This window comes from Falco peregrinus, chromosome 6 (assembly GCF_023634155.1).
Source record: "Falco peregrinus isolate bFalPer1 chromosome 6, bFalPer1.pri, whole genome shotgun sequence".
NCBI classification, from domain to species: domain Eukaryota; kingdom Metazoa; phylum Chordata; class Aves; order Falconiformes; family Falconidae; genus Falco; species Falco peregrinus.
This window is the reverse complement of record NC_073726.1, coordinates 50,464,124-50,489,694: the sequence shown is the minus strand read 5'-3', so window position 1 is coordinate 50,489,694 and position 25,571 is coordinate 50,464,124. Positions and strand designations below refer to the sequence as shown.

At 40.2% G+C, this 25,571-nt stretch overlaps 1 long non-coding RNA gene across 1 annotated transcript in view; it reads right to left on the bottom strand.

The window, feature by feature from the left end:
• Positions 1 to 506: 506 nt before the first annotated feature.
• LOC114013652 (uncharacterized) overlaps positions 507 to 25,571 on the bottom strand; it is a 43,941-nt gene continuing 18,876 nt past the window's right edge. Inside the window, exon 3 of the long non-coding RNA XR_003556757.2 lies at positions 507 to 6,389. This is a non-coding gene — a long non-coding RNA (uncharacterized LOC114013652). The remainder of the gene's footprint in view (positions 6,390 to 25,571) is intronic.

Here is a 25,571-nt window from a genome sequence, read left to right as displayed (position 1 = left end):
GCTTGCTGGCAACATAATGAGGGATATTACCCTGTCATTGCCTAGGCTGTGCTGGAAGATTAATGCTTATTTTTTTCTAATTGCCTTCAAGTAGGAAACCGTGCTACAGCCTCCTTAAGAATAGCCAAAAATTTGTGCGTGCATCTGTGTATAAGTGCACAATTATATATAACATGCATACACACGTGTGCAACACATAACATACAGACTTGCATAACGTAAATGGCTCTGCTGCTACAGGGAGTCACATAAAAACCCCAGCTTCACTAGCCTTTCTCTGCACCTCACAGTTATCACCCCTCATTCAACTTTTTCACTTTTTTGGGTGACATTTTTTCATTGCAAAGTGAATTAAAAAAAGAATGACTAGCAACATAGTAGAAGCACTAAGGATTATAAACCTTTTGTCTAATCAGAGGTTTTTATAGAGTTTTATCATTATGAATTTTCTTCATGAGAGGGTGGAACATCTGAGGAATTACTGCACTTAAAAGGAAGTGGAAAATATTTATTTTATGATTTCCAAGGACTGGCTTTTCAAAGGCTGTTTTGTTTATATGTCTCAAAGTATGTGCATAGACAGACAAGAGTTTAAAGTTCTTTCCCAAGGTCTTCAAACCAAGCAGTTTATTCCTCCTTTTGCAAGCAGAGGCTTAACACACAGATCAGAGAAAGGGTATAAACCTTAGTACTCTCTAGCAGAAACCAGTTATCATGATTTTGTAGTCGAGCTGGCTGATCACGTACAGAAGCAGAGAGATTCATTGTAGCACTTGCACATTGTCCACGTGTGTGTCCTAGCCAATGCTTCAAGGGCATCGGCAGGCCCGGGATTAGCCACAGTGTATTTCCAAATTCCTGTAGCAAGAGTGGGCCAGAATGATCCTTTTGCAATTTTCTTTGCTCTTAACACATTTGAGGACTCCCGTGTTAGATTTTCTTGTGAGAGTGCAGCGCTCACTCTATCTGCAGCATGACTTTCTTCTGGCGCCTCAGCACCTGTCACTGGCTGGTTGGTTAGCTGCCAAAGGCTGCTTACCACAGCCTGGAGAGGTATATTAAAAAACTAGAGCTTCACATTTTAGTGTGGCTTGGCAGTAAGTATTGTCTCAAAAAATCCCATTGCTTAGGGAGGGGCAACCACAGAGCTGTGCTGGGGAAATCCCAACTATTGTCTAACAGCCAGAGAGACTGCAAGTTCATAAGGGTAGTGAACTGCCTTAATGTATTTCATATATGCCTAAATCATACATAACAAGCCAAATATCCTAGTACACCTGTTTTACATGTTTTATATTAAAACAAACAAACAAAAAAAAAAAAGGAAGAAACTTGGTCACTATACTGAGTAAGCTGAAAATTGCATCTCTTATGTAGCAAGCTAGTATTCACAACTATGGTTAGTACGTTGGTTGTTCAGCTGAGAAAAGACTAGTTCACTAAAAACATAAACACAATGAGCCTCCTTTCTGAAAATGGGGCAGCTTTGAGATGCTCCACTTAACGCAGACAGAAATCTAGATGTCCCGAGTAATTAGATATTTGGTGGTTTTGGTGTTTGGGTTTTTGTTTTTTTTTCAGATGAGGCAAAGGGAGAAACCAATTTGCAAAACAGACTGTTGGTCTTTCAGTGGTTCATAAAACAACCCCAGATCTCGCTCTTGCTTCTGCTGTACCTGGGATCACCCTACAGAACTGCTAAGTGCCTGTCCAGAGTGTAACAGAGGAAGGCAGTGAATTCACTCCAAACTCCCAACGATTTGAATCTGACAAACTACTTCACCTTTGCCTCTGTGCTTTTAACTCAACTGACCTTTTATATTATTTTGAATTATTCATTAGCTATCTAAAATTAATTTCACAAACTTACAACATTTAAGACTGTAAGCAAAGAGAAACTCATATTTGTACTATTACACTAATAGGTTTAATAACAATAATTCACCAACATCTGTAATCATAAAATAAAAACTTCATTATAATTTCAATACTGTTAATACAAATCCTCAGGTTTGCCAGTACACCAGCTGTGTCCTGGTGCTCAACAACACAAAACAGCAATTCATGCAAAATTACCAGTCTTTGTTACTGACTCTTTTCCCTGGCTCCAGTCCCAAAATATTCCTGCTGTTCAGGTCTTTTGTTTCCTCTCACTGGAAGTTTTTTTATTTCCTAGGAGAATACAAAAGATATTCCCCAAGGATGCCTTCAGTAGCCTTTTCACCTCCAATATCATGCCTCCAGCTCTTTATTCCTCACAGTTAAAAGCCTCAAGTGTTTGGTTAATAGTCTCTACTGACTTGGACAACGTGATTCTTTCTCAGGTGCTTCTGGCATCATGACATGCCCACAATGTTCTCTAGCACCTCTAACCAGTTTGGAAGCTTAAAGCATTAAGTAAAATACTCATATAGCAATAATATTTTCTGACTTCTTTCCTTAAGGATTGTAAAATGTTCAGAAAACCAAACCAACTAACATTTAATGATTCTTTTTGAATTAGGATGATACTCATAGTATTGGATACTCTGCCGAGGTAGAAACTTGAGGCCTTACCCAGGAGCAAGGCCTGAGTGTGTTGGGCACTGTGCATGCTTTTTGTTAGGAAAAGTTCCTCAGAAGGAGTTTGCAACTTAAAGGCATAATAAAGGCAAGAGGCTAAGAAGAGGAGATAGGTTCAGGATGAAATATTTCTTTCCTGGATTTGAACCATTAATTCAGAAATAGTCCCATTGCACTGGACCTACTGGTTCAATCACTGACAGCAACTTTCCAGCATGCATTGTAAAAATGTGTTAGAGAGGTGGCAATGATCGGAGAGTTCATGGTGCTGAGATATCACTCGTGTTCCTTCCAGGCAGCTTCTCGTCTTTGCCAAGTAGCCATCCAGAGAAAGGATAGTTTATGTTTCAGACTCCTGGGTTGCCTTTGTGTTTCTTCTCCATCTTAGTCAGCTGACCATCTTGTAATTCCTGGTGTGGGTACAGAAGAGCTTGCATGTTTGCTGACTGAGATAATGGATATCTTCACAGCAGTTCGGGAGGGAGGGGAAAGAAAGTAAAAAGTTTGCCTGTCAGTTGGCTGCATCTGTTATTCCCCAAAGCCTACTGAGAATACAAAAAGGGGAATGAACTCAGATAATCAGTCTCAGATAATGCTCTATTGTGTAGCAGACCACAGATCTCTCAAGCTGCCATTAAGATGAGATTCATCACTGGTAGACAACAGAATAATCTAAAATAATTATCCATTATGAGAGCATTGGCACCTTTCCTGAAAGCATCCTGCACTGCACCTTGGTCGAAAGAGGACACAGGCTGTCTTAGGTCTATATGGTAGCTACACACTCTTTCTCTCTCCTTTTATACTGGGAAGCTCCTGTGTTTCTATACCCCCTGGTACTCTGGCAAGTAGTATCCAAATGAAAAAATGGCACATGTCTTTTAAGAACACAGGTTTCTCAGGTTATAGGATATATGCATCTTTACACTGATCATTTGGTCACTCACTAGTAGAGAGAATAAAGATTTTTTCAGTGGTATCTGGAGCACAAAAGTCTGTTAACAGTGTGGTTCTCTGGCTGAGCAGATTAGAAAATTCAAGATGTATATCATTTAAAGGTGTTTTAACCTCACTGGGAAGCTAGCAACATCATGTTTTGATATTGCTTTCAAAATAAGTATCAGAATTGTGTTTGGGCAAATAATGTGCCTGTAAAATGGGCAAAACACTTGCAATGATCTTACAAAGTGAGGGGAGACAGATGCTACACTGCAGTCAGCCATTGGTCTTTTGGACAGACCACTTCCTCAGTGCTATCTCTCCCTGTCATTCCCTATCTTATTCGCATTGCAGACTCCTTACAGCAGGACACATTTCCTAGTAAGAGTCTGTGAAATGCTAAAAAATTTCAGACCTTACTGCTTGTTCATTTTCATGCTGCTTTGAGACCTTAAGTGACTCATATGGGGCAGCTTCAAGGGGAGACTGGACAATGCTTTTAGTGCCATTGAACTAACTCAGGTGTGTCTGCACTGAAAATGTACTCCAGTCCATGTATCGCTGATATTCTGTAAAAACCTGAGGAGTTATAAATCTGGATTTTAAGGTCCAGTTTTGCAGCTACTGAGGTTGTTCTTGTGTATAGAGAATTTTTCATTTTAGCTAAAAGTTCACCTTTTAAAGCTTGTAACCATTTATCACAATGACCAGGATTATAAAACTTTAATTCTAAGACTTACTGTGAATATTTATGTTCAAAAAATAAAGTCCGGAAGATGACCAGTTGCACATCAGCTCTGGACTTGTTATGTGACAAATGTGGGATTCTTCATTTTGTTTAGACCCTTAACTAAACTTGCCCACATAAGCCAATTTTATTTCAGCAACAAAGAATTTAAAAAATGAAAGATCAAAAAGTTTCATTTTGATTTGGGATTGTCAGATCAAATCATTTGGTTAACATCTTTATGACTGTTTCATTCTACTATTATTGCTATGTCTAAAGGTCAATCTCTTTATCCTATGGTACAGATCTTTTTTGTTTGCATAGCTGATTCAGTCTTTCCTCCCTGAACCAGATGTAACAATCTCCCTTTGACCTTCTCTGTAGGTGTTGTAGACGAAATTCTGCACAAGGTGTTAAGAGGGAATATGAACAGACTTACAGCTTTGTCTATGGTTTCAATAGAAGTAAGAGAAAAACAGTCCAGCATCAGCATAAGACATGAAAACATCCTACAGGAGTGGGATGATTTCCTGAGCTCTTTGGGAACAAGGGCACTTAGGAAGACAGTACAGCTATTAACTCATTACTTAAGCAGAGATAAAGCACTTTGAAATACTATGTATTTGATAAGTTTTATATAGACCAAAGAGACAGCTTGATGGATGAATTTTCTGTCAGCCTGTCACATGACTCTCAACAAATGTGACGTTTATTCCCGTTTTTCATAATCTCTGCTGTATAATAGTAATAAGACAGTAAGCAAAGTGTTTCAAATCAATGGTGCATTTCTTGCCTGGTGGAAACCACTTAGCCTTCATTTGTGTTTCCAAGTTGCTTCACCTGAAGGTCAGAACAACTCCTTAGATACACCATGGACATTGACTGTCCTGGCACTTCAGCAAAATCACAGGCAGTCTCCAGTTTTGACAGAATGAAGTAATTTTCTGACAGCTGGTGCCCATAATACAGATGGTGATCTCAAAATATCATCCTAAGCTTTCTGTTCGAGGAGGGTGGGTAGTGCAGTGTAACCCTACCAACAACAAATAGCTTGTTTGTTCCTTTTCTGTGTGGTTGACACTGCAGTTCTGTTCTGAGAAACAGGATTTTGAGGTATTATTACTTTAGGACTCAGGACATTTGAATTCAATTCCTTGTGAATGTCATGTCTGCTGGGATACTGGGTAAGTCTAGATCCAACAAAGGACTCCAGTGCCCTACAAAGCAATGCCCAGGCATGCAGAATGCAGAGCTTTGTGCCTGGTAGTAGGCTTCCTATGTAGTGACTTGTTATATATGAGGCATAAAATAGCTTTCCTATTAAGCACAAACACTTAGACACCAGACTGAACTTTAGGCTTTTGATGCCTAAGTCAGGGTGGCAGGTAGAGGCCTCCTTTCATTCCACCAGTGCCCAGAGTGACCTCACAGAGACAGGTACCTACACTTCTTTGAAGGAACAGGACAGAGTTTTTGATTTTTATTGTTTCTGTCTCTCCTGCAGAATACAAGTGATAAATAAAACCATAATCTCCTTGGTGGCTATCATCTTCTTCAAGTCCAGATTTTAGAATAGTATGACACTGATTACTGAACTCCTAGAGAAAGTCTACCTTTTAACAGTGAAAACTTATCATAAAGTTTCTAGAAGATACTTTTATGCATCTCTTATATTTTCCTCAGCTCTTTTGGTGAAATATTTAGCTGAATGTTGACAGGTATTGTATATTACTGTGGCTCAACTGTGCTCTTTACATTGATGTGTACTGAGAATCAGGATATATGCATCTGTTCCTTCCCTTTGCTTCAGCAAGGCAATCCTTTTCTTTGAGGTCATGAGTCCTGCAGAATGAAGCAAAAACTTGAACCACCTCAGTCATAGCTCAGTCATGCTTAGTGTGAGACCATCCTAGACTGATTCCAGCAGAAAACCTGTGGCTATTTCCAACTTGTGATGTCTTAACTACATGGTGCTGTAGCCGGTTGCTCAGTTTCTAAATACATTTCAAGGGAAACAGTAAATTTGGATTGTTATTGCAGCAGAGCAGTCCAAAATATTTTCCACAGCATTTCCCCACTGCAGCAACCCTCCCTCTTATGAGGGCTGCTGGAGCTTCCTTGTCTTCCATTCTGCCATCACAGGGTCCTCTCCATCTTCTACCTGAGGGCAAAAGGTGTGGGAAGGATAAAGAAAGTTTATCCCATGTCTGGTTTGAACAATGTATACGTTATCTACTTCTCATAGACGTCAACACTGACATCTTTTTTTCTTTTTTTTTTTTTAAATCACTACACCATGACAAGGAGCTTCTAGCATTCAGAGGTGTGGGCAAATCACACTTCCACAGTGCATATAAGCCCCACCACAGCTGGACATACAATTTTCAACTCCCACATTTGTGTAAGTGGCCCGTTCCTGGAACCACCTAATGGAGAGGACATCTTTATCCCAAGAGTATTCTTGCTAGTAAAACCTGGTGATAGTGGGTTCCTGTTCCTGGGCAAAATAAATGTAAAAGTGGTATACTGAGTAGAAAAGCCATCCAGGGATTTGATCCAATAGAACCACTGGATGTGAGTCAACCACTTCCAATCAGTAACCCTATGCTCTGCTGTCTTGCACTTTATTCATAAGGATCATTTAGAATGAATATTGATTTTGTAAGCAATGTGGTATATTGGAAAAAGTCTGCTAATACCAGTAGGTGAAGAAACTGACTTACACCTTTGGTCCATTCAAAATTCATTATTTTGAGGTTATCATAAGTGAATGAACTAGTGGATTTTTATGCATATTTACACACAATTACCTGTACTTTAAAAGGTGCATATAGGACATTAATATTTTATCTCGCTAGCTATGAGCAAGCTCTGATCTTACCACTGCTCTGCACATTTTTTATTCAAGTTTTGCTTGCTTAGAGATGTATCTTGATATTTAAAAGGTTTATATATTCTATTTACTGTTTCAACAAACATGTGAATATAAACAATGTCCAAAAAAAGTTTCTCCATGACTGAATAAAGGATTTTTCAAACTGTGGGTCTGCACACTGTGGAAACTGATACAAGATGGAAAGGATGGCCTTTTTTGAAGGGACCTTGGGAGACCTTGCATGCCTAACACTGACAAAAGTAGCTGTATGCTTTATACCAGGGGTCCTCAAACTACGGCCCGTGGGCCGGGTACGGCCCCCCAGGGTCCTCAATCTGGCCCCCGGTATTTACAGAACCCCCACCCCCCCCCACCCCACCCCCCCGCCGGGGGTTAGGGGGGAAACCAAGCAGCCGCAGGTGACTGCCTGCCACTGCATCCGCGCGCCGGCCCCCTGGTTAAAAAGTTTGAGGACCCCTGCTCTATATGCATTAGCTCCTGTCCCAGTTCTAAGTGGTCTATGACATTTTCTGGATAGTGGCTGTTCTGCAAAAATAGGTTGCTTTTTTTCTGAAATCCTGCAAAGATGTCAGAATTTTCCACAGCATTTCTGTGACTAGCCTGTACATCAATGATACTGACAAAAGGCAAATGTTAAACTGACAGTCCATTGGTGTTTGTGTTAGAACTGGTTTGTTGCATTGGACAAAGCATCGGTAGACACAGAAGAAAGACAGAAATTCTTTTCAAAAGAGCTGTCACAGTGTACACAAATGAGCCTGCCTGTGATGTGATTATCCCAGTTCTAAGTATCATTTAGCAGGTACTTTGTGCACATGAGAATCATAAAAGATAGCAATAAAAAGATTATTTTAGACTTTCCATCGAACAGAGACTCATTTTTGGTTTCTTTTTGTTACCTTTAAGGAGTCCTTATTCATGAATGTGGGCAATAGGAAGTTTAATTAAAAATAATTAACTATATTGCATCTTGCTGTTGTTAACTTCTGCTCAGTCAGGTAGGACTTGAAAGACACATAGAAGAAAGATTCAGATTTTCCCCAGGTACTTTAATCTTGTTTATTGTCAGCTTCCCTCTTGGATTTTCCTCAGGAGAGAGCCCAAGGTCTGGTGATTGCTTCAGACCCTTATCTTTGTAAAAGGACTGCCCACCAGAAGGAGTAGAAAACACATTTTTATACTCAGTAACTACTCACAGTGAATGAGCACAGGTCCATTTTTTGTCAATATTTGTGACAGCTATATGTTACAAAACTTGTCACCTACAGAGCTTATGTAATTATAAATTATTTAAAGGAGAGAAAAACATTCTCAAGAATTATTCCCAACCAGAAAAGAATCCAGCTTTGTCACATTAATGCCTCAGCTCTTCTGTAGTTTTCACAACACAGTATCTACAAATTTAGGTTGTGTGCCCATAGTCTTTCTAGCCACAACACTCAGATTTATGACAGCATAGATTTCCCATCAGAACAGATGGCATACTGCAGCAGAATTTATTAAAGCTGCATTTCCCAGAGCCCTTTCTGTAGCACTCTTGCTCTTTCCCCTCCTTTTCTTAATGTGACAGGACATCGTATAGCTCTGACACTGAAACTAGCAAGAAGACATGTGTGGTTCCTTGCAAGTCTGCACTGCATAAATAATCATTCCGATTACTGACCTGCTAAGGCTCCTAGCTGGCAATCACACAGCAAAGCTTGTCATTTCTCCTGTTTGGTGCTGCTCCACCATTCCCTTATCCTGACTTCTAAGCTGTTATGTGTCTCTCATGTCTGACATCAGAGAAGATAATCAGCTGTGGCTTAGGAACTGTATCATTCTAGGTCTTATGAGTAAGTATCTTGGGTTAGTAAGAACACAGACAGGTATCGAAAAAAGGATGTGACTTGACAAAATAAGGCCAAGTTATGAGTCTTTATGTTTCTAGGAAGTGTTATAATTTCGGGTTTTCCATAAATCAGGTTTGTAACAGATGGGTGAAATGTAGGTCAGATGGAGCAGACATCTTAGTAAACACTTGCTTTATGGTTTTTTTTAATAATTTCTGTCTCTTGTCACATGATAAAAGGAGGTTTAAATCAATCTGTGCAGACCGCTTCCAGTAACACAAGGGATAATGCGAGGGCAGACCTGCAACATGAAGGGCAGGATTCTGGCATTCGTTTGTGCCTTGTGTCAGGTTCATCTTGGATGCACACTGGATAAAGCAGCAGCGTTGCAGGCAGAATTTGTACACCTGTTAATAAGTACTGTGACAAAAATGACACACAAGACCACATACTGAGCTGAAGCTCTTGCAGTCCCAGGGCATCAAAGGGTCAACCAAGGACACAGTGGCAGCCTTGACTTTGAATTTCCTGGCTGTTGTTGACCAGCTCAATACTTGAGGTTCATGTGTCTCCTTCATATTTTGAAAAAAGCTGCATGGGACACAGAGCCCCCTCCTCCAAAACATAAGGAATTCCCAGTCCTTTCCTTTTAATGGCTCACAGCCCCTTCTGTAAACATATATATTGAAGAATTTAAATGATGGGCTTTTACATTGGATATCCCTGGATCTGTGAGGGCCTGCCATATAAATACATCACACCTCACAGGTGCAAGCAATGTTGCTGCTCCTTTTGAGCTGTAATGGTCTCTGATGTTGTTGCACCTGCTGCACATGCTGCAGGTTCTCATCTTGTGACGTATGCAGAGCTCAGCGTGTATTGCTCTGCCCTTGCGGCTGCTTTGGGCATAGAGCTAATACAGATCTCCACTTCTTACTTGATTTAGCTTTAAATATGAAAAAATAAACTTGCAGAAGATTCAAAATCATCTGTCATATTACCCTTTTTTCCCAAATACTTCCCTCCAACTGTTTTCCTCACATCTGGTATCTTTCCCTAATTTAGACACCATGTTTCTTGTTTTACATCACTGACCGTGTGTTACTAGGATTTTAATCCCCAGTAAAGGTTGAGTCAAACCCAGGAACTTTTTTCCTCATACATTTCTAAGTTTGTTTAGTTCTGAGCCTAAGAACAAATTATTTTGGCTATTATTTCTTTATACAGTTTATATATTTTATGTACTCTATCTAGAGAAGCCAGCCAATAAAGCACTTGCATATGTGCTTAATTCAATGGAATTGCCATTCATCTTAAAGATATAAGTACTTGACTTTCTGATATCCCTGGGTAGAGCTGTAAACAGGAAATTACAGTTACTGATACAGATTTAAAAATCTCTGTCTTAGAATACTTCATAGCCTGTATGGAAAATAATTCTTGAACCAGACTCATGTCTATGGGCAAAAGGCGGGTAAGAAATTACATGGTTTCCGTGATACACCTTTGGGGGCCACTGCTGTTAATTGCAAGCCAGACCTGCAGTGGGGCAGATGAAGGCCAGGCTACGTCTTCCTCGGCAAGCGCTGCATGAAGAGGGGTGCAACAGGAAGCCTCTGGCTGGGGCCTAAAGACAACATCCACTGGAACTGAAATCAGTGGTAACCTTTCCACGGCATGAAATCACATTTGGATAGGATCCAATAGGAAAATAAATTTTAACTTTCTGTGGAACTGACTATCTTTGCTGCCATCCTGTTCATTTAAAAGGAATAAGCAAAGACCCATTTCCCCTCATGCAGCGGAAACTTATTAGAAACCACTTTTTTTGGTGACACATCTAAGCTCCCCTCTGGGACCACTCATCCCGTAAAAGTCGTTTAAGGCATTTCTGAAGAATAGCTACCGGTACTTGTTCTGGCTCTGTTCTGATTCTTCCTTGCTCTCTTCTCTCTTGAGTGAATTTGTTGGCTCCTCTATAATACATACAATATTAATCAGAGCCAGAGACACTTTGCCACATACAGGTGAGCTGAATAGGGTCATAAAAGCCTTTGGTGGGAACACAACTCTGGTTTCACCAAAGTAGTTACACATACATGCTTGTAGCCTATTTACTTATCATTACCTTAAAGAAACCTTGCAACTTCTCTTATCTTTGGAGAAATTTAATCTGATTCATCACAGCTGCATTTTATGTTGTCTTTTTTCTAGATTTCTGCACAAAATCAGAGTATTATGCTTTGCCTCGCTTCAGCTTTTGGCAGTTGGTGGTCTTTAAAACAGAGATGAACTGGTGAACTGTTCTTGACTGGAAGGGCCATGCAAAAGGCAATGCACTTCTCTTCATTGCAGCTGTAGGCTGTGGGTCCATGTGGTGCTATAAGTAGAATGGGTTCTTTACTGATCAAATATCAACATATCTTTGATAGAAAATTACCTGTATAGAATATATTTATTGCAGTACAGTTACCTCACTTTATGAGAAGTGGAAGAAGAATACCGTGACTTGTGGCTGTGTCTAAGCCCTTAACAATGGGCCATTTGATCTAGATAAATATGATGTAAAAGCTCTGCAAGAAACACATCTTCATGTTTAATGACTCATCTGTCGTGGATGGAGAACAACTGCCTTTCTCCACCTCCAGGAGAGTTGTTAGAAATGAAGCCTTTCTCCTTTTCACGTTGTCACTGTTTTTAACAAACAGCAAAAACTAAACGTGCCTCCTTGCTTGATGTTGCCCTGAAACTATGCGTAGTAATGGATTATCAAAGCAGTGCAGCTCTGCTTGTTAGGGACATTTTCCAAAGTGGAGCTTTGATGTACCATGGCACAAGAATTGTGCTCTGGCTTCTAATGAGTGCTGACGTGGATTTGATAAGGTGCAGAGGCAGGGCTGGGACTGCAGTTGCCAGAGTGGTGTCTCTCGCCCAGCATGAGCAGTTCCAGTACATGCACACCACTAGGGAGGGTAGCGACCTGCCCTGTGATACAGCTCCACAGCCGCATGGCGTTTTATATTTGTTTCCACCATTAAAAAGACCCACTTAAACTCAAAAAACCTGTAAGCAGTGAATGGAAATTATAGCCTGGCAAAGATGACATTTCTCAGGATTGGCTATCTTGAAAATGCAGCCTGTTGGTCACAATTGTTGAGTCATTAATTTCCTTTCTAGGCAAGCAATTAGTGCTCTGTTTCCTGTGAAGAAAATTTCCCTTTGGATGGCAGTGAGTGAGGCTGGGCAAATGATGACAGTTTTGCAGAGGTTAGCCAGCTGCCTAATCCTTAGAAAAGTTTCTGACAAGATGCATTTTACAGAGGAACACTTGCATGTCCATAAACATCCACACACATGTTCATTCACATCCCACACAGAAATGTCAGCCACGATATGGGCCTCACTGTTCCCTGTGCTGTAAAGATAGGGTTTATGCCTAAAAAACTTATAAACCCCACAGCTGATGCCACCTGAAAAGTGATAGATCTATATAAATCAATGAGATTTGATTTATACCAAGTGAGAAAAACATAATTTCTCTGCTTTTATTGGAGCTTTGCTTGAATAAAGGTTAAAAAAAAATATGACAGTGTATACCTAAATATATCTTATTTGAGCAAAGATAGAGAGAAATAGACGGATTTTCTTATTCTTCACTTTGTTGTACAGTTCATCTGTCTCTGTTATTATAAGTGAAAACTGATAGACATCAATAAACTAAATATTTCTCACCGTGCATTTTATTTCTGTTGTTAGTGAGTGCTGCTCAGCTCAATTTCAAATCCAGTTCAGACTGCAGAGCATTAATAAAGTCAACTGATGAAACAAATTCCACCTTTTATAATCTTAAGCTCTAAAAGATTTACTAAATTCTAGTGTCCTTCGATCTCATGTGACGTGTGCAGTCAGAGGAAAATATAAAAACTGCAGCTGAGCAGATAAGATTTAGATTAAGAGAACCATTGCCTCAAGAAATCACAAATGTTGAATTCAGTTTGGATGTTGCACAAAGCAGAACATAAAGCTGTGGGAAGAGCCTGTGAACCCCCTACTGCTGGACAAATTTCTTAATGCAGCTGCAGCACTTCAGTAATCAAAAAATGACACTATACCTTTCTCTTTCAGTTAAACAGGAATAATTATAAATAAGCTTTCTATGAAACTCTTTCCACCACTAAGCATGGCATTTTACATTGAAAATTGCTGCCCCACGTTTTTCAAAGGCCTTCAAACACATGAACATTTTCTGTAAGGGCTTGGGGACAATGGGCAGATGCGGCTCCTGGTTATATGGCCCATAGGATGGGTAAGGACAGGAGCCTTCCCTCAATATCACGTGGCCAAGGGTAAATGATGCTGTGCTCTTGCCAGTGGATTCCCCTACTCTTTGTGGAACAATGTGCTGGACCGGGTCCTCAGCCCGTGCAGGCCCCCAGGGTGCCAGCAGAATGTCAGGCTTCCCCTGCAAAGCTGGCCATGCGGTTTGGTACTTCTGGATGTCAGCCCCAGCTCTTGCTTGGATGGTAATCTAATGGCCTTGAGCTACTGGAGGATTTCTCTGCATCTCTCTCTCCATCTTCTCCTTCTTCCCCCGCTTGTCAAGTGCAGAGGGAAACTTTTTTGGCTGGAGGAGAGGTATGGAGGGGAGGAATAATACACATCTCTCTGCTTCTCTGATCCTGGAGCTGGTAGCACGGGAGGCAGAGCCACACTGCCTCTGTTCTCATTGGAATCTGTAGTTACCATTCCCCAGGGGACAATTATTCAGTTGGGAGCTTTATGAAGCAGCAATGGTCTCCCAGGGATCAGTCCCTCAAGGCAGGTGAGAGGAGTAAGAAAACTGAGACAATGTTCTGGCTCTGTTTGACAGAATATTTCCTCTGTGTTTGTTGGTTTTGCCTGTTCCTGGAAATGCAAAGGGCCTAGAAATAGTTGTGGACCTGTCTGTTCATGCTGATGCCAGTTCTCTTTTTCAAGTTCATCCAAAGCTAGAATGAAGAGTAATCTCAGAATTGATTTTTGCTTCTGATGAGCTCTGAAATATGTGTCAGATTTGTGCTTCAAAGAAAATGATTATTCACCCACACAGGATTGCACTTTTTTTATATTCTCCTCTGCATTTTAACTACATGCTGTGGACTGTTCTTCCAAACAGAGAATTCGGATGCTCAGCTGAGTACCAGCAGCTTTTGTGACACGTGTGCTGCAGTAAACAGCCCTTGTTTCTTCTGCTGCATATAACCTGAGGTGAGCACTTTTTTTCTGCAAAAAAATTAGTATTTTATTTCTCAAAATATCTTTTTTTTTTTAATTAATATATATGTGTGTGGATAACTATTGATTAGGCCCTTACAAAAAGATTTTCCAGTCACAGTGAAAAATTCCAGTGAAGTGGTTGGTCATGTTGCACAATACTAATTGTTTTAGGGAAATAAATGAGAACCATTAAGCTAAGTTGATCTGTGGTTCACACTTCTTGAAGATGAGATGAACACCTACATTCAGCGGCCAATTTTTCCAAAATGAAGTATAGTCTTTACATGTTTATATTATCCTGAGCCTTTCAGAAAAACATCTGCAGGGCCAGCTTCAGGTCAGAGTCCTGCCTGGAGCAGCACAAAACCAGGGAGTGTGGCTGCAGTAAAATTTGCTCCTTAATCTGAAGTGAAGAGCTAATTCTTGAGCAGTGAGGCAAGGTAACAGAGTGGTGATTATCCATACTTTATGATTATCATAACTCTGCTGCTGCTGCAATATTTTCAGCCAGCACAGGATCCACTTACCATGCCACCTTACAACCATCAACAAGGAGCACAGTAGATCCCCGCTGGGACACATATCAGCATATATTATGGCTGAGGGACAAAGTAATTCTCCTATCTTCAGGAATTTATACTTACAAACCAGAGTGTATCACCTGCCTGGGGTGGTAAATCCTTGCTGTAGCTGATTGCCCAGTAGTCTGGCTCTGTAGCAATGCAGGGGATCTCATGGGCAACCTAGACCTGCTGTTGCACAAAGCTATCTCATATCAGGTTTATAGCCAGGAGCTGCTGAAACAACAAGGGCTTATATTTGTTTCCTTTAAGTGCTGATGTGAACAATAGTTCACTCAAAAGACTATTTGCACAAAGTAATTAGGAAGGGTGTGAACTTGCCTGACGAGTTATGTTTCACAACTCAGCTGTGTGCTCAAGGCTGCCTTTGCTACTTAGCGTGAGCGGGTAGTCAAGCTGAGTGCATAGGCTTCATATCAGGAACAGGCTTGTGGCTGTGGCCATAGATATTCTCCTTTCTACGCCTTTGTTCTCTACGTACCCTTCGTCTGTCTTGCCTATTCAGGCTACAAGCAATTTTGGGGCAGGGATTGTTTCTATCGATATGCAGAGTGGAATGATGCACTAGTTTGAACTCATCACCAGCTCTGTACATGCCCCAAACCCAGAATCAGTACAGAAACATCAGCACAGCATTTGACCATTAAAATTGTTGTGGAGGATAATTAATCCAGACAAATATCACATTGACAAAGTTATATTGTCTCCTAGTTCCTTTCACTCTGCTGTGCCCTTTAGCTACAGCCTATTTAGATGAACAGCATTTACACTAAAGGGACCTTGATGTTGAACAGGACTACTGTGTAGTACTATAACAGAAACTGAGGACATTATCAAGCGGTGCCCAAATTACTTAGTGCAGGGATAAGGAATAAGGTGAACAGCAGTAACTGTTCAGCAGTGCCCTGGATGCCAATTGATGAATACCTTCATGGTCCTGGAGGGTTTGTGCTTGGGGGAGTAACTAAACAGATAAGGGAGGGAGGATAAGAAACAGCTGTTTCATGAACTATGAACTGAATGAAGGTAGATTTAAACTAGTTCGAGGTTATAGCCTGTAAAATAAGGCCAGGATAGCTGTTGAGCTCCTGTCTTACTGAGGTAATAGGAAAACAACTTGATTTATAGTGAGTACCTTTGGCCTTATTTATATCTGGACTTGTGGCAAAAACTTCCGGAGTGAGGCATTCCTACTCTCATTTCTGTAACTTACACCACTTTGTTTTGTAATTTTTATTTTTGGTAATCTCTTTTGTAAACAGAATGTCCTGCAGAGACCTACAGTAGTGAGTCCAATGCAAACAGGACATCAAAATGCATTACATTTAAAAACACATGCTGGTGTATGGTTAAGATTACAACATTCAGAGCTACATTATATAGGATACACTATACAAACACTTGAATTTCTCACACAGTTACCACTATTTTTGAGGGAGTTTATGTTTGAGTTTCTTAGCACCTTATCACAGATTTTATTAACCGTTCCTTGGAAAATCCTTTCCTTTCCTTTCCTTTGTATGTAACAGAAATTGGTGTGTAACCAGACCACAGGGATATCTTTGCACAGGGTATTCTGCTCAGGCACTCTATAACAGACCTTTAAGGCAGCTGGGATTTGCAGGTAGCCCCAGCTCTGGGCAGTGATACAGCCAAGCCTGGGAAGCTGCCAGGCATGCAGAGCCCACTGGGGCTCTAACTCTTTAGGCTCATGAGACTGCTCAGACCCATCTCTCACGCTCTTCTCTCTCCTTGTCACTCAGCTGCTGCCACCCAGGTGCTGAAGCAGCCAGCAACAGTTTTCTGGTCCGCAATGTCTGTCCCCTTGCTTGTGTTCCCTTGCTGTCCCTGCTGCTGCTGTCAGATGAAGGTGGCTGATGGTTGCAAGGAGCAGACTGGGCAAACAAGATGCAAGAGGCTGGGGGACTGCCCACACTGCAGTCTCAAGTCCAGTGGCTCCTACTAAAGACATAGAAAAATGCAGAAACAGGTAACATCCCAATATTTTAGTCTATGTCTTTGTTTGGAAAGGAAGTCCCATATTAAATTGGAAATCTAGCAACCTATTTGGGGCTTACTCCAGCCTTGCTGAGAGACTTAAACTGGAGCGTCATGGCTTAGCTCTGTCTGGTAGAGTAGAAATATGTGAGAAGATTTGGCCCCTGTAGAAGATAGCTTCCAGTCCAATTCATTTCAGTGATTTCTGTGTTTGTCTTGCAGCTTGTCCTTCAATGAGACGGAGTACCGCAGTGTGTGGGAACTTACTGTTTTGTAACTAGCTTTTGCAAAAAAAAAAAATATTGCTTTGATAGAGATATCATTCAGTTTAGGCAATGTCCAAGTTTTATCAAGGCCTTCCAGTCTGCTTAATTTGCTCATATACCACATGATTGTGACCCCAGTTTCTCAGATGACTTTGACTGTTCCCTCCCACATAATTAATTTAATGCAACCCTGAAAACAGCGCAGTTTAGTCTCTGTGGAAAGCCCTGTAGCTCCAGCACAACTTAATTCTTTCCAGCTCTTTTTTATCCACGGACTTTCTTGCAGTGGAAAGAAATGGCAGTGCAGGAGCTGCTGAGAGACAGCATCCCTACAGCCATAAAGCTGACACACTAAGACAAGCAACAAGGTAGCACTTAAAAATCTCCTGACACAGCCAAAAAAGAATGTTTGCTCTAAAAACTTGTCTAACTATGTTAATTAAAAAGAGCAACTCAACAAAGAAGAACAAATTCCAGTCTTTATGAAGGCAACAGGAATCTGGAATTACTTTCTAATTACTGAAGTGCAGTTACAAAAGATTTCCACTGGCAGAGGCAAGATCAGTTTCAGGCCCATGTCACAAGCCACATTTTAATGTTGTTTTAAGGACAATTTGCCCCAGGTGTGGCTAAAGTGTGTATATGGATTTTAGACGGGAGGAATAAATACCTGGGGAAATTCTAGACATTTTTTTTTATATATTGGTGAGATACAGGCAACACTTATGAATTGAAAACAGTCCTAGAGACAGCCTTTGGACATTGCTTTCAGAAAGATTGATTCTTATCATCTTATCAGCTGAAGCATATGACTGCAGAATGCACCAAGAGGCGGCAGACCGTTTCCACAGCTATGACACAGAAATGACCAGCAGATTATCTGCTTGAGTACAGAAGGTCAGCAATCTTGCTGGGATCTTGGAATACAGGGAGGACAAATTCCTCTCTGTTACCAGGTACAAGCTTAAGGAAAAAAAAAATAATAAAAAGTGCAATCGATTTTAATGGAGTGACTCTGGATTTACACTATTACAGCTGAGACCAGAATTTGGCTCATTGTGTGTAGATATATCTATGAATAACCTTCTTAACCTGTTGGAAAGCTAATGATGGAAAATGTTCCCCATGAAAGTATATATATTACAGCTGTGTAAATATATTAAAAAACCCCAAACTGTCAGCAAACTTGCTGGCAGACATATGAATGTTTCAACAAGTTCTCTGTACTCCACATAGCTTCATTTTTATTCTCTACATAGACACGCATACATGCAAACACTTGCATATATAGACTTAATAGGGTTTAAAGAGTACAAGACTCTTAAGAGAGGTAATTTTGATCAGCTAGCTCCCCCAAACAAACAGGATCCTGTTGCAGAATATATGGGATGTGCTGCTTATGAAACACATTTTATAAACCTTACCTGCTTGCCAGCTGTGAAATTCAGCAGGCAATCTACATAATAACCCTGAGATTTAAGAAACAGAGGGCCTTTTTCTCTCCCTTCACATCTTCCAGGGGAGAACAAGAGATGCCCTAATGATGGCACTGGAGTCTCCCCAAAAAATCTTCAGCAAGAGCAGCTGTCCTTCTTGAGTCTTGCTGTAAATTGCTTTTATTGTAGGCTAGTGGCAAATTTTTAAGGAGCAAGGAAGAAACATAGAGTAGGTGTCTTTTAAGTCCCAGTGCCCCTTGGAATTACTTCTGGAGAGGTGTGAGTGACACTCAAGGCTAAAGCTAGAGACATGATCGATCGGTCCTTCATTTTTATAACTGTGTTTAACAAATAAAGTGACTCCTGACCCAAACTTGTACATCCACTATTTCAGTGGAAAAAAAAGGGGGGTAAGGGAGGATTTGACACATACTTCTGGTATTTTTAAAAGCTAATAGACTGGTTAAATCCCTATAACTGAGTAGTTATAGTGAATAGTTAGTGTTTTTGGCAAGGCTGTTAAGACATATTTACAGCATGCAATTGGAAAATAAGCTTGTTATAAATAAACTATTCCCAGTTACAGATTAAGAAAATATTGGATATGTACAAAATGACAGCATTAAACAATGAAAGTATTTCCTGAGGAGCTGAGCCTTAGCAAAAGCCACAGACAAAATATTTTTAGTGGCATTCCAACACTGTGTTTCAGAGCCATTTATAACAGAGCTCATTATGAGATATTCCTTTCTGCTACAGGCCACAGCTGGATATACCAGAAAATAACCCTCAGGAAAAAAAAGATTAAAGAAATATTTACCTATGAGAAAGAGTCACAGTACCTGGCTTTATTTCATACAGCCAATTTCTCCTCTTCGATCCACCATGTGGGTTCAAGAGAAGAATTTGCCCTTATGTCTCCAAATCTTCAAGCCCCTGCCTCTCCTGAGGACTGCTATAAATCCTGAGTCATTCCCATCTGCAGGACCACAGAAATCCCAGAAAAAGGCTTCTGTAGAAGCCTGGCAGGGCATGAGGATACCTGTATATGTGGGCTGTAATTACCTGCTCCCCTGCCATCCTCCTACAGCACAGTAGCTGTGAACCCTCTTTACAGCACATGTAAAATGGATCCTGACTTCAGCTATTGTGCTGGGCATGAAAACTAGCTTTCAAGTGAATCATGCTGCTAAAAAGTTCAGGTATACTTTGTCTGTTTAGAACAGCAAACCCAAACACTAAACTAATATCTGTATTATAGCTCTTAACGCCTAAGATAAGGTGGGGAGGTGGAGGGTGAAAGGAAGAGAACACAAGTGTAAAAATGTGTAGCCTCTGGGCAGCAGTGGCTGGAATGCCTTCAGGGCACTAGGAGGAAAATACTCAGAGGAGGCACTTTGCAGGCTTTGTAAAGGATAAAAGCATCATTGCCAGTGAAACTGCCCTGCCCCGCAGGCCAGCTGTGTTACTGTTCAGTGACACCACAAAGGGCATTTTGGTTGCTCCCCATTGGGCATGTATCCACCTTAATAACTTTTGTGATAGTCTGCTTTGTCCTGCTTGTGACTCAAACCACAGCTCACCCCAGGCACTTTTGTTTTATGCAGCAGTTTTGCCTCCTACCAATCTATGTCTGTACTCCTGGGTTTTCACCTTTTTCCTCCCAGCCAGGGCAGATGGCGCAGTCTGTAACTGACCCAGGAAAGCCGTTCCGGGGAGAAGCAAGTTGGAAGGAGGCAGAGGGGTATCATCCCTTTGCTCAGGGGACAGCTCTATAGAGAGCTACATCTAATTTTGCTTCTGTTCCTCTCCTTTCCTGTGTGAATGGTTTTGATAGGGTGTGTGCAGGGAAGCCTGCCAGGCTCCTGCAGCTGCCTAGCTGGTTACGCTTTCCCAGGGAGAAGACATGCAGGTAGAGCTGCCAGTTGTCTTCCTTAGCTGAGCTTGCTGTATAAATGCGTACACTCTTCACATGTTTGACTTTCTTTTGGAGAATATTAGTTCATGCATGTCTGGATGACTGCAACTCAACACACATCAAGTGCCACCTTGTCTTCTCACCCTTTGTATGTCCCCTTGTGTGCTGACTTTAAACATACCCAAACCCAATTGTATATATAGACGCACAGGAATCCATGCCACTGCATGACAACAGCCCTCTCCTGGAAGTGAGAGGCAAAAGGGTTCTCTTGGGTCAATTTGTTTGTCCCTCTGATCAGTGGGGATGCAACACATTCTGAAATAGCTAATAAGAAGTCTAGGTGTTCCCTGATTTTTTGCGGACAACTGTTTACTGCATCAAAAGTTTGTCTTATACTTCTTCCATAAAAGACCATGGATATACACTGATGAGCTTTGATGGGAGCTGAATCTCATTCAATATTTTTAATAAAAAAATAAATACATATCAGTTTTTCTAATCAAGGTGATCCATCTTTTTTTGATGGCAAATTTTAGATCTCTTCTGGGCAACATGGAATTGGCAATGGTAGGTCTTGTTCTAGGAAGATACGAGAGTATTCATACCTCCAACCCTTCCTTCCAAGAGACAGAACAGCAGTGATGGCATATCTTCTGAGCTCATAGAAAGATTTCATAGGCCTGCCCTAACCTCTGGTCCTCCTGCTGTTTTGAATGATACATGCTACGTGGTGGAAAATGAGTTTGAGAGTCCAAATTATTTTATTCCGAGGGAAGTCTAGTATAACTGAAATGAGACTTTTGGCATTTATACTAGCCTGATTTTGTTTTACTGTCTGGATTGCTTGATGCTATGAAGGGCTACACGGTAAGCAAAGTTGTTGCAATGGCCAGAATTTCCTTGTGGGGTTGTTCCAGTGAGTTGAAAACTTAACTAGGAAATCAGATAGTCCTTTACAGAAATACATCATTTACATACTACTTTTCCAAAAAGATCCCAAGAGGACCCTAACATACTGTAGTGAGGTATATTTATGACTTGTTGCATATTTTTTCCATGAATCATATCACATTTTGAAGATAAGAATTTGATAGTAATTGAGGCATGTTTTAGATCAGATAGGAGTGGCAAATTTTATTCGTAGGTAGTGTAAAAACAGAATAGTTCCTCTAGGGTTTATTTCCTTAGCACAAAATCTCACTTCCATTGAATAAAATGCAAGTGTGTCTCAACTTAAATAGGGTTAACTGGATCCACTGAGTGGTATAGATGAGGGTAACAACAGAAGATAATGATTGAGTCTATAAGCCATGTAGAAGCAAAAATAAAACTCAATAGGAAGATTACTGTATTAAACAGGAGCTTTTACATGTGTTCATGAATCTGTATTTACTGTCAGTAACTATATACATAAGAAAATATTTTTTTTACTGTGAAGGTGGTTGAACAACTGGAAAAGAACATGTCCAGGGAAGCTGTGGAGTCTCCCTTCTTTACAGAAATTCAGAACTTGACTGGTCATTGTCCTGAGCAAACTGCTTTAGCTGTAGGGTTGGACTAGATGATTTCCAGAGGTCCCTGCCAGCCTCAGTAATTTTGTAATTCTGTAATTTCAAAGTCCAAGGGAAAGTTTAAGAAAAGATAAAACGTACTCTTTTCTAAAGCTTTGTGCTTTAAAAGCTACAGCTTGCTCCAGCAACAAATAAAAGCTTTTGTTTTGTAGACTTTTTGCATGGAAAGTTGTTGTAAATATGAAGTGCAGCAAAAACAAAGCGTAGAAAAATTGTCAAAGGTAAATAGTAAATTTTGGTACAATTTTTCCTTTTTCCCTGGATTTCCCACTCAAAGCAAAAAGCACAGCATCGGAAGTGAGTGCTGGAGGATGGGACTACATTCAGAAAGCTCTAGTTCTTGTAAGCTGGAAACATAATCAATAACCATGTAGCAGAATGGAGAGTCACCAGTATTGTACCGCCCTTCAGAAATCTGCTGTTGCAAAACCAGGTATGGTGACTGTCATGTTCAGGATAATTAGCTAATGGGCAATTACAGTCAAATCCCTTCAATTTTCCCTGTAATTAGAGTAATTATATACCCTACATGCCTATATCCCAAGATGTGAGGACGCTAGAAAAAGTAATTTGTTTTCATGAAAATCTTATTAAGCTGCTTCATTGGTATTAATCTTTCCCTGTTAAAAACTTTGTTATTTCCAATAATTGAAGTCCAATGCATTGTGCTTTTTATATTGCAAAATCCATCTGTATTTTGCCTCGGGGCAAAAGGTCTGAAGCAGCTGTTAATGGAGAAAGGTCTAACAGTATAAATCATTTGAATTTCTCTTCAGTTTGATTCTAAGTAACAGCTGCTTTAGGCTACTTCACAGCACATTATGTTTGTAAAACAATGCAAATTGGGCTGTGTTTCAATGGTTGTCCTGTTTGTCTGGTGAGTGTTAATTCAACACAGTGCTGCATTTTACTGTCATATTTATAAAGAACAACTGATTCCTACCTTGGGAATTCTCTGTCTGGATGTTTTCCACCTTTTGAAGTATAATAAGAGATTGACTTCAGCTGGAGTAGATGATATTTTCATCCCATTGAAACGTACATATCTGATCAAATTCTTTGCCCCTGTTTTCCTTGTGCAATCCAGTTAAGGAAACAGAGTGAGTGATATGTGTTGCATATAGCCTTCCCTTGTGCACAGATAGTTACAGGGCAAACCTGAATGGAACATCGCTGAAAATATTTACTGTACCCAATAGTGACCTAAGTCAAAGTAGCTGTTTTTGCACAAGCGTCCTTTACATGTTTCACTTACACTGAAAGGATAAAAAAACCTAAGATTTTTCCCCTGTCTGCTTTATTAATTTGTATTCAGAAACCTGCTAAGAGTAAATGCTTCACTTTACTCTTAGTATATGGCTAGGATTTGTGCCCTTTCTATTTCCACAGTTTTCTTTTAATTTGCTAGTTTCCCCCAACCAGTTTTAGACAGTTTATTTTTCAGCTAAGCTTGAGGTAGATGTGGGTAACCATTTGAGAATAGTTTTGCACATTCTGAGTCAGTTTTCCCATCTTAGATTCATAAATTCACACATCTTTGCTTCTCAATGAATTTTGGGTGTTTGTTTCTTTGAATAGTAAAGAATTCCTACTCTTTGAGAAAATATATATGTAACACCCATGCAGGTAACAGGAGTTGGCAAATGCTTTAGTGATGCTACTGTAGTTGATGTCACTACATTCATCAAAAATTCTTAACTTTGCTTACAATGTTTTTAGACATCCAAAAGCAATGCAGTGGCCAATATATGGTCAGGAAAACAATAACAGAGAAGCTCTGGTATGTCTTGATGAACTAGTTAAATCAGCACTTTTTTCAAGAAGATATGGCCCCCAATTGCTAAAGCTGGCAGAATAGAGCATTTTACTGCACCTCAGCTGTTCCATTGTACAGTTCTATACATGAGCTTAACTTATCAACAGAAGTTGTTTTGCAGTAAGATACCAGATTATGAGCAGCAGCAGCTGAGGTGCAGCAGGTTTTCCTGTATCTGGAACAGGAGCAAGAATTTCTGGCAAAGGGTCAGTAACAAACAGCTGGGATAGGGGGAGAAGAGGCAGTAAGGTCTTAGCCACCACAGCTGGTTGCTCAGTGAACGTGAATCAAAGCCTTGAGAAAAGCATATACTCAAAAATAGTTTAATAGTTCATGAAGCACCTGTAGTCTGAAATACATTCACAGAGAATATTTGTTGGACAGCTGTAAATGATGAACAAAAGCACCCTTATCTACTCTTGGATCATTTGCACAGAGAAAAGAAGGCTATGTCTGTAGGAAAAAATATTCTTTATGAAGCTCAAGGCCTTGTACCTGAACTTTGAAGATAAAATATTTTGAATGGAGATGACTTTTGTTGAGTGTGTCCTTGTAACCAATATGTCCATATCACTTTGCAAAATGCAATACATTTGAAGTTATGCAAATGGCACCATGGCACCTGCCCTTTACAGTGCTGCAATAGTTTATGAGGAAATACCACAATAGGAGTCAGAGGACATTGAGGAGAAAGAAAGCTATGACACCAGCCAAAAAGAGGTCTTGGTGTCAAAATACTCCTGTTTTTCACCCCTGTTCTGATCATTTCCTGACTCTCCTATACGGAGAAGCACTCACACTATTTATTTATCGATTGACAATCACATCTATAAAATACATGCCCACTGCCTAAGCATCTGGGTGGATTTACATTCACAAAAAGCCTAATAAATCATTCACAACATATTGCCAACAACTGCTAGAGAAAAGAGAATCCCAAAACTAATTAGTATCCGAGAGCACAAAAGCCCTCTAGAAACTTCATTTCTAACCAATTTCACCACTAATTCTGCTAAGATAACAAGCCTCATGGATTTTCTTAGGAAGAAGCACAGGGAAACAGATAAGCTTTTCTGTGAGCCCTGAAGGCTAGCAGGACTAGCAGTCCAGCTGGGAAACAAGTTCTAGAGCTGAGCATACTTCACAGCAAATATTTTCCTGTCCATTACTGAAACTGGAACTGGCAAAAGAAATGGTCAGGTGAACTCAATGGCTTAAAAGATAAAGGAAAGAAAAAAACAGGTCCCAGACCATTTAGGGCTTTGTAGCTTATGCCAACATGTTCAATATAATCATTCCACAAACAAAACTTTTATAGAGTGCTTTCATAAAAAATGCACTCAGAACTAAGAGTAAAATGTCCATGGAGTTCATATATAAAGCAATAAAAGTAAATTAGTCATGGAGCAATAGAATAAGGTAAAATAAAATCAGATTTGCTTATTTGAACAATTTACAACCTGGAAAATAAAAGACAATAATTTGGAAAAAGTTTTATGCCTTGACAATAAAACCTTTAAACAGTCAGATACATTATCTTACATTTAATGTGAGGGCAAGCAAGTTGAAAGCTGTTTAGAAACCTGCAGAACTCATTGACTTCTACAGTAAGAATTCAGCAGATGAGTAAAATTTATAGAGTTCTGCTGGTGTAGGCTGGATGCTTATGACCTTGTGACACATGCCACCGAGGGTTTAAGCTCAAGAAGCTGACACTGTTCACAGACTTGAAGGGTTCCTTGCTTGGTGGATTGCATTCCACAAGTGCTG